This window comes from Chiloscyllium plagiosum, chromosome 1 (assembly GCF_004010195.1).
Source record: "Chiloscyllium plagiosum isolate BGI_BamShark_2017 chromosome 1, ASM401019v2, whole genome shotgun sequence".
Lineage (NCBI taxonomy): Eukaryota > Metazoa > Chordata > Chondrichthyes > Orectolobiformes > Hemiscylliidae > Chiloscyllium > Chiloscyllium plagiosum.
The window spans coordinates 77,041,629-77,055,118 of NC_057710.1; positions in this window are offsets into that span (position 1 = coordinate 77,041,629).

Genomic DNA, 13,490 nt, shown 5'->3' on the forward strand with positions numbered 1-13,490 from the left:
GAGGGATTAACTGCCTTGTTGTTCATCATTTGTAAAATATTCTACCACATTTCAAAAATGGGTGCTTTATAAGTGTTTCAGTCTGACATGCAACAAGAGAATATTTGGTTTTGCATTTCCCCATTTATCAAAAAACACTTGTTCATCAAACTTCAGATGCAAGGTTGCTTTGAATATCATCCGACACTAGCAAGTAACAAGAATATAAGGAACAAGAAGAGTAGACCATAAGACCTGTCGAGCTCCCTCTACCAATCAAAACTATCATGGTTGATCTTCAGATTCAACTTCCATTTTCTTCCCATTCCCTTCTTTGCTGATTCCCTTAGAGATCAAATGTCTGTTTGTCCCAACCATACATGTATCCAGTGATGGACTCCCTATAACCCTTTGAATGAAAAGAATTTCAAAATTTACAACCATTTGAGTGAAATAATTTCTTTGCAGCATGGATTTGTTGAAGGGAGATCCTGTTGCCAATTTAATTGAGTTTTTTGAAAATATGACTAAATTTATTGATGAGGGTGTTGAGTGGATGTGGTTTATATGAACATCAACAAGGCTTTTGACAAGATTCCATGTGGAAGGCTGGTCCAAAAGGTAAGAGCCCTGGGATCCAAAGCAAGTTGGCAAACTGGTTCTAAAACTGGCATCCAAATGGGAGGGAAAGGGTGATGGTGGAAGCCTGTGACCAGTGGTGTACCAGAAGAATTGGTGCTGGGACCCCTCATGTTTGTTATATATGTTAACAACTTGGATGTGAATGTACAAGCAATAATGATTAAGTTTGAAGATGACACGAAAATTGGTGGGGTTGTTGATAGTGAAGAGGACAGGCTCAAGTTATAGTCTGAAATTAATCAGCTGGTAAATTGGGCAGAGCAATGGCAGGTGGAATATAATACAGATAAGTGCGATGTGACACATTTTGGGAGGTTTTACAAGGGAAGGTTTTACACAATGAATGACAGGTCCATAGAGAGCAAAGGGAACAAAGGGACATTGATGTGCAAGTCAATAGATCACTGAAGGTATCAGCACAGGTAGACAGGGTGATGAAGAAGGCATACGGGATGTTTGCCTTTCATTAGCCTGGAGTAAAATGTAGGAGCAAGGAATTCTTGTTAAAACTTTATAAAACAGTAGTTATAAAACATTGTCTATAGAAATGTTGTTTATAAAACATTGGTTAGGTCACAGATGGAACACCTTTTGCAATTCTGGTCACCACACTACCAGAAGGATGTGATTACACTGGACAGGGTGCAAAGCAGATTCACCTGGATGTTGCCTGAAATGAAACGCGTCAGTTATAGATAGGGTGTGTTTGCTTTCCTTGGAGAACCTGGAGAATTTGCTTCAGTGGGGAGGTGGGTTGGGGGGATGTTGGTCCTGACCGAGGTATAATTATGAGAGGCATAGATAGGATAGATCATGAAAACTTTATCCCCATGGCATATGTGGCTAAGACCAGAGGGCACAAGTTTAAGGTGAGGAGTAAGTATTTTAGAAGACATCTGTGAGAAATCTTTTTTCATTTAGAGGGTGGGAGAAACATAGAACATATGTTCGGAGAGTGTGGTGGCAACAGGTACTGTTGCAACATTTAGAAGCATCTGCATGAGCACTTAAAATGCCAGGTCATAATATGCTATGGACTAAGTGCAGGTAATTTGGATTACAACAGTTTGGTATTTGTTGATCAGGATAGACCTGGGAGGCTGAAGGGCTTGTTTCTATGCTAGGAGAAAGTGAGGACTGTGGATGTTCTATGCTATATGCCTCTATGACTCTGATCTCAGCCTTAAGTGTCCAACATTTTATCCTGAGGCTCTGCCCCTATGGTTTAAATTTCCCAACAACAATAAACAAACCACTTCAGAATCTTGTATGTTTCAATGGGATTTCCCCTGGCCTTTCTGCCTCTCTCTAGAGTAAATAGACAGGCAGGACGCTGGAAGAACACAGCAAGCCAAGTAACATCAGGAGGTGGAGAAGTTGACGTTTTGGGTGTAACCCTCCTTCAGGTTACACCCAAAACTTTGACTTCTCCACCTCCTGATGCTGCCTGGCTTGCTGTGTTCTTCCAACATCCTGCCTTTTTACTTTGGATTCTAGCATCTGCAGTTTTTTGTCTCTTTCTAGAGTAAATCACTCAATTTTAGATTAAAAATAAATATGAATAAATTCCACTATTAAGATAATTGCACCAATATAGAATCACTAACAAGACAGATAAGACATTACCAGTTTATTTACCGTGCTATATAAACCATTTCAAAACAATATATTATTGAATCATGGGTATTCATTCCAACAGCTTTTGAATTGAATGATGAAATGTTGCATTGCAGAAGTGCCAAATAGTAATTACCCAAACAGTAGTGAGAATGTGGAACTTAGTACAGTGGAGAGTGCCTAAAGTTAATAATATAAGCGCGTTATAGGGAGCTGGACAAAATTTTCAGGAGAGGAAAATAGATGGTTACAGTAATAAATTGAGATGAGGAAGATTGAAAGAAAAATACTCTTTGCAGAGCTGCTTTTCATCACTCAATGTGGAACAAACAATCAAAGTAGAGAACACCATCCTTATTTTACAACTCTGAGACTTCCAAACCGTTAAGATCAAAGCCACCAGGGTCATTTCAGATTTAGTACATCTAAAATTAGACTGATTTTTTTGTTGCATTTCAATGGCTGCTTGTAGGTCAGATTGCAATGGCAGACATAATTAATTTGATGCAATCCTTGGTTCTTGCATGATCTTCACTGAGGCAACACAGTACTTTGAAAATTCTACAATTAAAGTATTAGATTACATAGATGGGCTATTCAGCCCAATCAGTCCATATGGTGCAGAAACAGGTCATTCAGCCCAATCAGTCCATATGGTGCAGAAACAGGTCATTCAGCCCAATCAGTCCATATGGTACGGGAACAGGTAGTTCTGCCCAATCAGTCCATATGGTATAGAAACAGTTCTGCCCAATTAGTCCATAGAGATGTTTATGCTGCACTCAAACTTCCTCTCATTTTTCCTCATTTCAATTTATTGCTCTTACCGTCTATTTCCCTCTCCCAGAAAAGTTTGTCCAGCTCCCTATAATGCATCGGTGTTATTAACTTCACAGTACTAAGTTCCACATTATCACCATTATTTGGGTAAAGACGTGTTCTCTGAATTACCAACCTATAGTTACTCTCTTCCCTGCAAGGTAAAATCTTCTTGAGATATGCAAGATGATCCACGAATTAGATAGGGTGGACAGTGAAACTTTTTCCTAGGATGATGACATCCGCTTGTATGAGGGGGCATAGCTGCAAATTGAGGGTGATAGATTTAAGACAGAGGCAGGTTCTTTACTCAGAGAGTGGTAAGGGTGTGGAATGCCCTGCCTGCCAATGTAGTTAACTCAGCCACATTAGGGAGATTTAAACAGTCTTTGGATAAGCACATGGATGATGATAGAACAGTGTAGAGGGATGGGCTTAGACTAGTTCACAGGTCGACACAAAATCAAGGGCCGAAGAGCCTGTTCTGAGCTGTATTGTTCTATGTTCTATTTGCTTCCAGTCTATCAAAACCTTTCGTAATTTAAAATATCTCTGTTAGGTCATCCCTTTGTTCCAGCCTGTCAATCCTTTCCTGATTTGTAAGACAATGTGTTTTTGGAATCAACCTTATAAATGTTCACTGCAACCTCTCCAGAGCCTCTTTGTAATATTTCTATTTCTTCTTCATCTGCAGTCTTTCAGGATCGGGGATGAATCATTTCACGTCATGGTTAGGATAGTTTCTGCAATGTCTGAATAATCTAATTCTGGAACTACAGGCTCTGCCATAGGTAGTGGTGTTAATGAGATAGGTGGGACACTGAATTCTGCGCACTTTTTCTGGTGCTTGCTCTTGGTTCCAAGTGCTCTGCTCAGTGGCTAGCGTCTTTGTGGTTACATCTTCTTCAGCTTTTTTCTAGGGACTCCGCTTTGGACTTTATACATGATAACAACAGATGATGCTAGAGAAATATCAACCTGGCTCAAAAGAGGAGTTATATGCAACTTGGAAAATGTTAACTGTTTCCCTCTTTACAGATGTTGCCCAACCACCTGAGTATGTCCAGCATTTACTGGTTATATTTCAGAATTCCAGCATCCACTGCATTTTGCTTTTAGTTTAATGTATTCTAAGTATGGCCTAACAAGGCCTCATTCCTGAAGAAGGGCTTATGCCCGAAATGTCGATTCTCCTGTTCCCTGGATGCTGCCTGACCTGCTGCGCTTTTCCAGCAACACATTTTTAGCGCTAACAAGGTTCTATACAAGTTAGAATAATTTGTATTTTTATCTTTATAGAAATAAAGCCTAGTGTTTGGTTTGTGTTTTTATACTTAAAAATCTGTACTATAACTTTGTGCTCTGAGATCCCATTGTTCTCCAAACCAACCAGTCAAATATAATTTGTCATATGTATTTGTGTTAAACTTTGCCAATGCTTTGTCCATTCTGTGTGAATATTTATGTCCTTTTGTAATTTATTTCAGCACCCCTCAGTATGAACTAAACTCTGTAAATGCTGCCGCTAACCACCGCCTGCATGAATTTGGAATCATTCACAAATTTAGACATTTAAGAATTAATTTAGAGCATAAATTGCTGGAGAAACTCAGCAGGGCTAGCAGCATCTGTGGGAAGAAAGCAGAGTTAACATATTGAGGTTGGAGATTCTTCATTATCTTATGAAACCCAGATGAAGAGTCACTGGACTGAAAACATTAATTCTGCTTTCTTGTTAAAACAGAATTCATGTATGAGGACAAAGAATGGAACTTCTGAGATAGCAGCTTTTGCTTTCATTATCCTGTCAATTGCAAAACTGTAGATCTTGTGCACCCCCTAATTGTACTGGAAATTAGCATACATTTTGAATAAATTAACTCTTCTGTATGCAGCCCAAATTCTGATCCTGTATTAAAATGATTCAACCTTTTGTCATAGCAATCCAGACTTCAAGGTTCAAGATGCCCAAGTATCGACATTTCCGGATAATTTAAATGTTAATTACATTTAGTACTATAGCATCATATATAGTTTATGGATACAAAAAGAATGAATTGCAAAATTCATTTATCTGAAACCGCTAATCAGTATAACAAATAGTGTGGCTCAAGACAAAACTGACAAAAATCACTTCATAGTAATGAAGCAAACCCCCCCCATGTTGGTTATAAAATAGAAGCTATTTTGAGGTAATCATATTCATCAATAATTATAACGTAGAAATTTTAATCGACAAATTGTGATAAAAAGCATAATGAAAATGGTTAAAAATCACAACTAAAATGTTTTTGCATTAAATGTTTAAATAATGTAAACAGTAATGTAGTATAAAGGTATTTAGTTTTTTTATAGATATCTTTATTTAAAATTTAACATATTTTTACAAGTTTACAAATAAAAAAAACCAAGTATAAACATTAATATATAATTAAATCTTAAATAAATAATAACCAAAATTTAACAAAAGAAAAATACTGAGAAAAAAAACAAAACTCAACTAACCACTAATCTAACCTACAACTAACCAGAGTGTATAATTTAGTCTCTTACATTATTCAAATAAGAGAAATAAAAACCCAACGGATAACATAGAAATTGGGTAGTGAGATACATGCTCGGAATGTATTAACATCAAATGTAACAAAACCCGTATTCGTGTGGGATTCCTCTCCCAAGGGACCCGGACCAGCCAGGTTCGCCATCTCAATTAAATAAAAGCCCTTATTAGGATGGCTGAAATATCGTATTTATATAATTCAAGAAGGGCTGCCATATTTCATGGAATAATGCAGTCTTTTGGTGCACCATTTTTGTAAGGAAGTCAAGGGGAATACATTCCATAATTAATCTGTACCACCCAGTTTACCAAAATATTTTTCCTCGCACAGAAAGAGAGAATAGAAAATAATCTCTTCCCGTGCATATCCAGGGAGGGTAAGTTCGAATAGCCCAAAAGGAGAGATTCAGGGTCCACTCTAATTTCCGTTCCTAAGATTTCTGTCAGAGCACTTGCTACTTTAGTCCAATATCTACAGATCTTATGACAGGTTCATAAGCAATGTACAAGAGTGCCCACCTCTATTTTACATTTGGGACACATTGGAGATGCTCCTGCCTTAAATTTTGCCAATCGGTCCGGTGCTATATGGGCCCTATGAAGTATCTTCAACTGAATGGCCTGAGTTCTGTTGCAGATGGTGATTCTTCTGGCGTTTTCCCAAATGTCATTCCACGTTTCTATAGAGATTTTTAGTCCCAAATCCTGATCCCATTTTTAAGCAGATTGTCCATATGTCCTGATACTTCATCATGTAATAAATGATAAATAGTACTGACAGAAGATACCCCCATTGGCCATAGCACTCTACGTTCTCTATCTGATTTATAAAGACTATCTAATAACATAGTCTTCTTCTGTATGTAATGTTGAATTTGGAAATATCGTAAGAGGTCTCCATTAGATAATCCAAATTTCTGACGCAGCTGTTCAAAAGACATCAGTACCCTTTCTTTAAACAAATCCCCTAAACAGGAGATACCCCTGGATCTCCACAGTTTGAAAGTGGCATCTGTAAGCCCCGGTTGAAATCCCCATGCTCCCACTATCGGAGCATAGGGGGATGTTTTATGTGAGTCGCCCTCATTTTGCCGCGTTATATTTCATTATTTAATTGTGTTTAGTATTATAAGGTTTTTACAGTGGTCCGTAATGATTTTCCTCTTGTCTGAAAATAAAAGGTTAATAAGTGGGCATTTTATTTGAGAAGCCTCGATGTCCAGCCAGATTGATTGTGGATCAGACAAGACCCAATCAGCTATGTAACCTAATAGGAAACTTAACTGATATTTCCTAAAATCTGGGAAATCCAATTCTCCCCTTGCCTGTAGAAGCTATAGCTTCTTCAGCTTAATGAGGGGCCGTCTATGATTCCAGATAAAGGAACCCAACCAGCCATATAATTTACATAGTGCCAGCCTCGGCAGCATCACCGGAAGCATTCTCATAGGGTATAGGAGACAGGGCAGGACATTCATTTTAATTAGTGCTATTCTACCTAGCCAGGAAATTGGAAGGTCTCCCCATCGCTGGAGGTCCTGCCTTATCCTTTCCAGTAAATGCACAAAGTTAGCCTTGTATAGCTGGCCAAATACTGGGGTAATAAAAATACCTAAATATAAAAAACCCTCCAGGGACCACCAAAAAGGAAAGTGGGATCCGTCCACTAAGTGGGGTATCATAGCAAGGCCACCCATTGACATAGCCTCCGATTTTGAGAAATTAATTTTGTAGCCTGAAAATACACTAAATGTATTAATAACTTGGATTAAGCGAGGTACGGACATCAGAGGATTACTGAGAAATAGAAGAACATCATCTGCATAAAGGGTAATTTTATGTTTACCTGTATCAATCCTCAGGGCCGTTATATTAGGGTCAGCCTGTATAGCTTCTGCTAGTGACTCAATTATTAGCGTAAATAGCAATGGCGAGAGAGGACATCCCTGACGGCAGCCCCTATCCACACTGAAGCTATCCGAGCCTAATCCATTGGTAATCACAACTGCCTTGGGATTACTATATAAAGTTGAGACCCATTTGGCAAACACCTTTCCAATGTGTAAAACAAATATGACCACTCAACTCTGTCGAAAGCCTTTTCCGCGTCTAATGAGACTACTACTCCTGGTATCTTTCCCTGATGGCAGGCTTGAATCACATTCAAAACCCTTCTGACATTATTGGATGATCTACAGCCATTAATAAACCCCGTCTGATCCTCCTTTATAATATGTGGCATACCCTTTCTAGCCTCAATGCTAATGTTTTAGAGAGGATTTTAAAATCTACATTTAGCAAGGATATTGGTCTGTATGACGTGTATCCTTTTTTAAGGATAAGAGAGATATTCCCCTCTTTCAGCGAAGGCAGGAGACAGCCCTGACTGTATGAATAGTTATACATGTCCATAAGTGGACCAGCCAATATTCCTGTAAATTCTCTATAGAATTCAGCTTGGAAGCCATCTGAGCCAGGTGCCTTACCACTCTGAAGTCGTCTGATTGCGTCAAGTATTTCTTGGACTGTTAGGGGAGCATTTAAGACCGATCCCTGTTCCGGTGTTAGGTCTGGAAAGGTCAGATTTTTAAAAAATGACTGCATCCTCCAGTCCTGTCTTCACAATCCAGCGATTTATATAAATCAGAATAAAATTTTCTAAAGATTGCATTAATCCTTTTATGATCATGAGTCAAAATACCTGTACTTTCCTTGATAGACGTAATAGTTTGAGGTGTCTTCTTTTTCTTTGTAAGAAATGCTAAGTATCTACCCGGTTTGTCGCCAAATTCATCTAACCTTTGTTTTGCAAGTATTTCCCTCTTAGCCATTTGGGTAAGCATGGTGTTTAGAGCTGTCCTAAGGGCCTTAATCCTTTGCAATTTGATAATAAAAGGTCTGTCAGCGTATGCTGTTTCAGCCGCTTTTAAGCGAGCTTCGAGCAGACGCTGTTGTTCTCCCTTTAATTTTTTCTGGGTCGCTGGGTATGAGATGATCAAACCTCGCGCGTAAGTTTTGATGGTCTCCCACATCATTGATGGGTTGCTAGCCGTATCTGAATTAACTTCTAAAAAAGTTTTAAATTCTTAAGAGAAGTACTTTACAAATTTACTATCTTTCATCAGGAAGGGGTCCATACGCCAATGCCGAGGGGATGTCCCGTTGTTCCTCGCCTTGATTTCCATATATACAGCAGTGTGATCGGAAATTGCTATACTGCCTATTTTACAGGATGATATGGAATTTTAAAATATCGAGGGGAAAAAAACATATCGATTCTGGTATGACATTTATGTGGATTAGAGTAAAAAGAAAAATCTCTGCCCTGTGGATGAAGGCATCTCCATACATCTACTAATCCTAATTCTTTGTTCAAATCCACCAATTGTCTAGATCTGGGAGATACTCCTGCAGTACTTTTGAGAATCCTATCTACTTCCAGATCCATAATACAATTAAAGTCTCCTCCTATAATTGTATGATGAGTACCAAGAGCCATCAATTTTGAGAAGGCTTCCGTTATAAATTTAAAAGGATGTGCTGGGGGGCAATACAAATTTAAAATCCCATATTCCTCTCCATTTATAAGGGCTTTAATCAGAATATATCGTCTAGATTCGTCTTTTATATGATTTAGGATTTTGAAAGGGAAATTCTTACGAATAAAAATACCAATTCCCCTGCTTTTTGAGCTAAAAGAAGAAAAAAAGGCCTGATCAAATCCACCCTGTCGTAATTTCAAATGTTCTTTATCCGATAAGTGTGTCTCCTGTAGGAGAGCTATATCAACTCTTTCTTTCTTGAGATTTGATAATATTTTCTTCCTTTTGACTGGTGAATTACTCCCTTTGACATTCCAGGTGCACCACTTAACCGACTGATCAACCATAATTGTCCAGGCAAATCTGAGACCCCTCGGGAGGGGAAACCCTATCCAGAGCATCCCGAGCATAGAGCATATAAAATTCACAAAAATAAAGGCTCTCTAAAACACTCATAACAGTATAATAAAAGACTATTTCTAAATTAAAAAAAAAGTATTTAAATGGAGATTTTCCCCCTTGTTCCCAGGGGGTATCACTTCCTTTCCAAAAGTCCATCATATCCTCTCTCAACCAGTGCTCCACCCTTGACCCAGGCGCTCCTCAATAGGATGAAGAAAATTCAAATATACTACAGAGCTAGAGTTACCAGTGAGCACCCTACCCACCCCCCCCCCACCGACACCAACACCTGGATATATTTGGTAATGTTAATACCATGTATAAACATATATAACTATAAAATTACAGCCTCAACAAGTAATAATTAAATATAATAACACAAAGTAACAAGGGAAAACAATCCCGCTCCTAAAGACAGAGATAAAATAGGATAAGGTAACCACCTCCCCCCACCAACATTAATTAGACTCCCCGGCCTATATATATATATATATATAGAATAAAAAAAAGGGGAGAAAATCATAAAGTAGAGAACAAATAAATAAATCCCTCTCCCCACCCCCCAAGATAATATTAAACAGTAAGGTAAAAAAAAGGGATTAATGTATATAAAAAGGGATGTAAACCGGAGTTGGGGGAAAGCGAAACAACATCAATTAACTCTTACAATTTATCTAAGAGAGTCCAAAAATTCCTTGGCCTTTTCTGGCGATTCGAAGTTATACATGGACCCTTTATGGTTAAAGTAGCGCAAGGAGTACTGAATATTTAAGTCCCTTAAACACTTCACTTCATCAAACGCCTCCTTTTTCGGACCAGAGCTGGGGAAAAGTCCTGGAATAATATGATCTTGGATCCTTTATAGATCATGACTTGGGGATCTTTTCCAAGATTTCTGGAGGCTTCTAGGAGTATCTGCCTCTCCTTGTAGCTCTGCAGCCGGAACAGGACCGGGCGAGGGCGCTGGTTCGAGCTGGGCCCATGTATTGCAATCCAGTAGGCCCATTCCACCCTTACATGGCCTGATCCAACCTCCAGATTTAAAAGCTGTGGAAGCCACTGCTCGAGGAATGCTGTAAGCTGGCCTTCCTCTTCCCGTTCGGGAAGGCCCAGCAAACAAATATTTTTTTGACGACTTCGATTCTCGTGGTCGTCAATGTGATTCTCTAAGGTCCGGACTCGCTGTTCGAGAGTCCGAACCTGATCCAAGGCTGATTGTGCTGTAGTTTCGGAGGTCGCGGCCTTTAGCTCCGCCCCTCCGACTCGGCGCTCAATTTCCTTGATGTCTCGGTCGTGCTTTTGCAGCGCGGTCGAGAGTGAGTCCCAACGGCATCGGGACTCTTCAATGAAAGTGTCGATCTTCGCATCGTTTGGAGATTTTTTCCACAAGGCTCGCCACCGTAGGTAAGTTCAATACTAAGCAACTAATTACATTAAGTAAAAACTATTTTAAATGATTTGGTGAGTGTGGTGGGGATGGGTGACCCACTTTGCCCAAGTCTTGGGAGGAGCACTGTAGACTCAGACTTGCTGGGTCGCCGCCATCTTGGATCCCCGATATTTAGTTTTTAGTGCATGAACTTTACCAATTGCAGCATTATTATATGCTGAAGTAAGTTTGCAAACTATGTCATATTTGGTGATCTGCAAAATCTACCCAATGTTATAATTCTGTTTCAGTATATGTTGCAACAATTGATTGATAAAAAGAGACCATCTATTTGGGTTCCCAATGACTATTGTTAAAGTTCAGTGTGCTAGGTCAAATGAAAAGTTTTTTAAAAAATTTAGTTAACCATCCCCAACCTCTTCACACTGAAGTGCATTCCTGCTGTGCACATTCCATGTAGCCTAGATAAAGACTCTTTGGTTGACCTTTCCCACAACAAAGGATTAGCGGCAACAAGTAAACCTAACGTAAAGCCATTTCCAGGCTGTTTACACAGGATACCATGGAACAAATATCACTATACACTGAGGGCTTTGGGGAGCTTTAGTCAAGTGGTACTGACATAGCTCAACACGTTGACACAGATCACTCAGTGAAGGACCAGCTGGTTGGAATTGCCTGACAGAACCACGGGTAGGGCAGGTGTGAGGGGAGAACTGATTTCTCTTTAGTGAGGCGTGAGTATTAGCAAGAAAGATGGGAAAATATGTGGGAATTTTTAAAAATCAGATTTGCCAACTTTAAGGGCATTTTAAATGGTCATTGGATAGACATATGGATGAAAATGGAACGGGCATAGGTTAGATGGGCTTCAGATTGGTTCCACAGGTTGGCACAACATTGAAGGCCAAAGAGCCTATACTGTGCTGTAATGTTCTATGTCCTATCTATGTTCTATGTAGATCAATATCAACAAACCACTAGCCTCACCATCATTGTGCCTACTTTCAGACTAACTCAAATGCCACTACAGCTGTTTCAACTCTTTACTATGGGACTCAGGGATAACTTGCATGCTTCTGCCAGGTTACTTTGTGTGCATGGACAGACATGCACCTCATGCATCCACATAGGATATTTTTGCACTAATATAGGTACATGCATTTTATGGCCAGGGAACACAGCGGTATGTTGAAATGGCAGGCAATCAGAAACTCAGTTTCTGTGTTCAGAACTTAGGTGTTCTGCGTGTTCACACAGTCTGTGTTTCATCTCTCCAATGTAGAGGAGGCCACATTGTGAGCAGCAAATACAGTAGACTAGATTGAGCAAAGTGCAGGTAAATCACTGCTTCATCTGGAAAGTGTGTCTGGGACCTTGGATGGTGAGGAGGGAGGAAGTAAACAGGCAGATGTTACAACTGCGATTACATGGGAAGGTGTAGGGAGGAGGTCTCAACTGAGGTTCCCAATCCTTCCAGAGGCTGACATGGGAGGGCTGGAAGGTGGAGGAGACGGGGATGTGTGTCTGGTGGTGGCATCCTGCTGGAGGTGACAGAAATGGCGATGAATTATCCTATGAATGTGGGTGTGGGTGGGATGGTGGGTGGGTGAGGACTAAAATGTGGGAATACCATTAGACATGACTGAGAGACCTATCAATCATGGTAGCAGGCAATCCTTGGATGAGGGAAAAAAAGTGGACATTACAGAGGCCCCCTTGTTGAAGTCGGGATCAATGGAACAGGTATGACAGAGATGAAGAAACTGGGAGAATGAGATGGAATCCTAACAGGAAGCAGTGTGTGAGGATATATATTTGAGGTAACTGTGGGAGTCAGTAGATTTGAAATGGATATTTGTGGCCAGCTTGTCCTCAGATATACTAACAGATGTCGAGGAAGGAAAGGGAAGTATCAGAGATGGACCAGGTGAGGGTGAGAGCAGTGGAAATGAAAGTGAAAGTGATAAATTTTTCCAATTCTGGATGAGAGAGAGGGAAGTAACACTAGTAATATCATTGATACACTGGTGGAAGAGTTGTGGGTGGGGACCTGAATAGGACTGGAATAAGGAATGTTCCATGTACCCTGCAAAGAGATAGCTGTAACTGGGACCCGTGTGGGTACCCATGTCCACACCTTTGATAGAAAGAGAGTGAGAGGAATTTGTTTTTCCATGAATTAACAAGCAGGTTACAGTCTGTATTAACTTATGTATATCTTATTTTAATACACAGATAAAATAAAGATGATCTTACAAGATCCACAAGCTTTTGTATCCCTTCCCTCACCATGTACACTCTCACAATAGTTTTAACTTGGCCTCTGAAATGTATGATCTCTCACTTTTCTCACTGAATATCTTTGGCTCTTAAACCACCTGCAATTGGACCCCCACTCCATCCACGTCAGTGGAGTTATCACCCAAATTATACATTCTTGCAGAATCTCCTGTGCCAGGTTCAAGACACTCCTGGTGGCACAGATTCCACACAGACACTTGTATCCGATTCCTTTCATCACATCTTTTAAAGGATC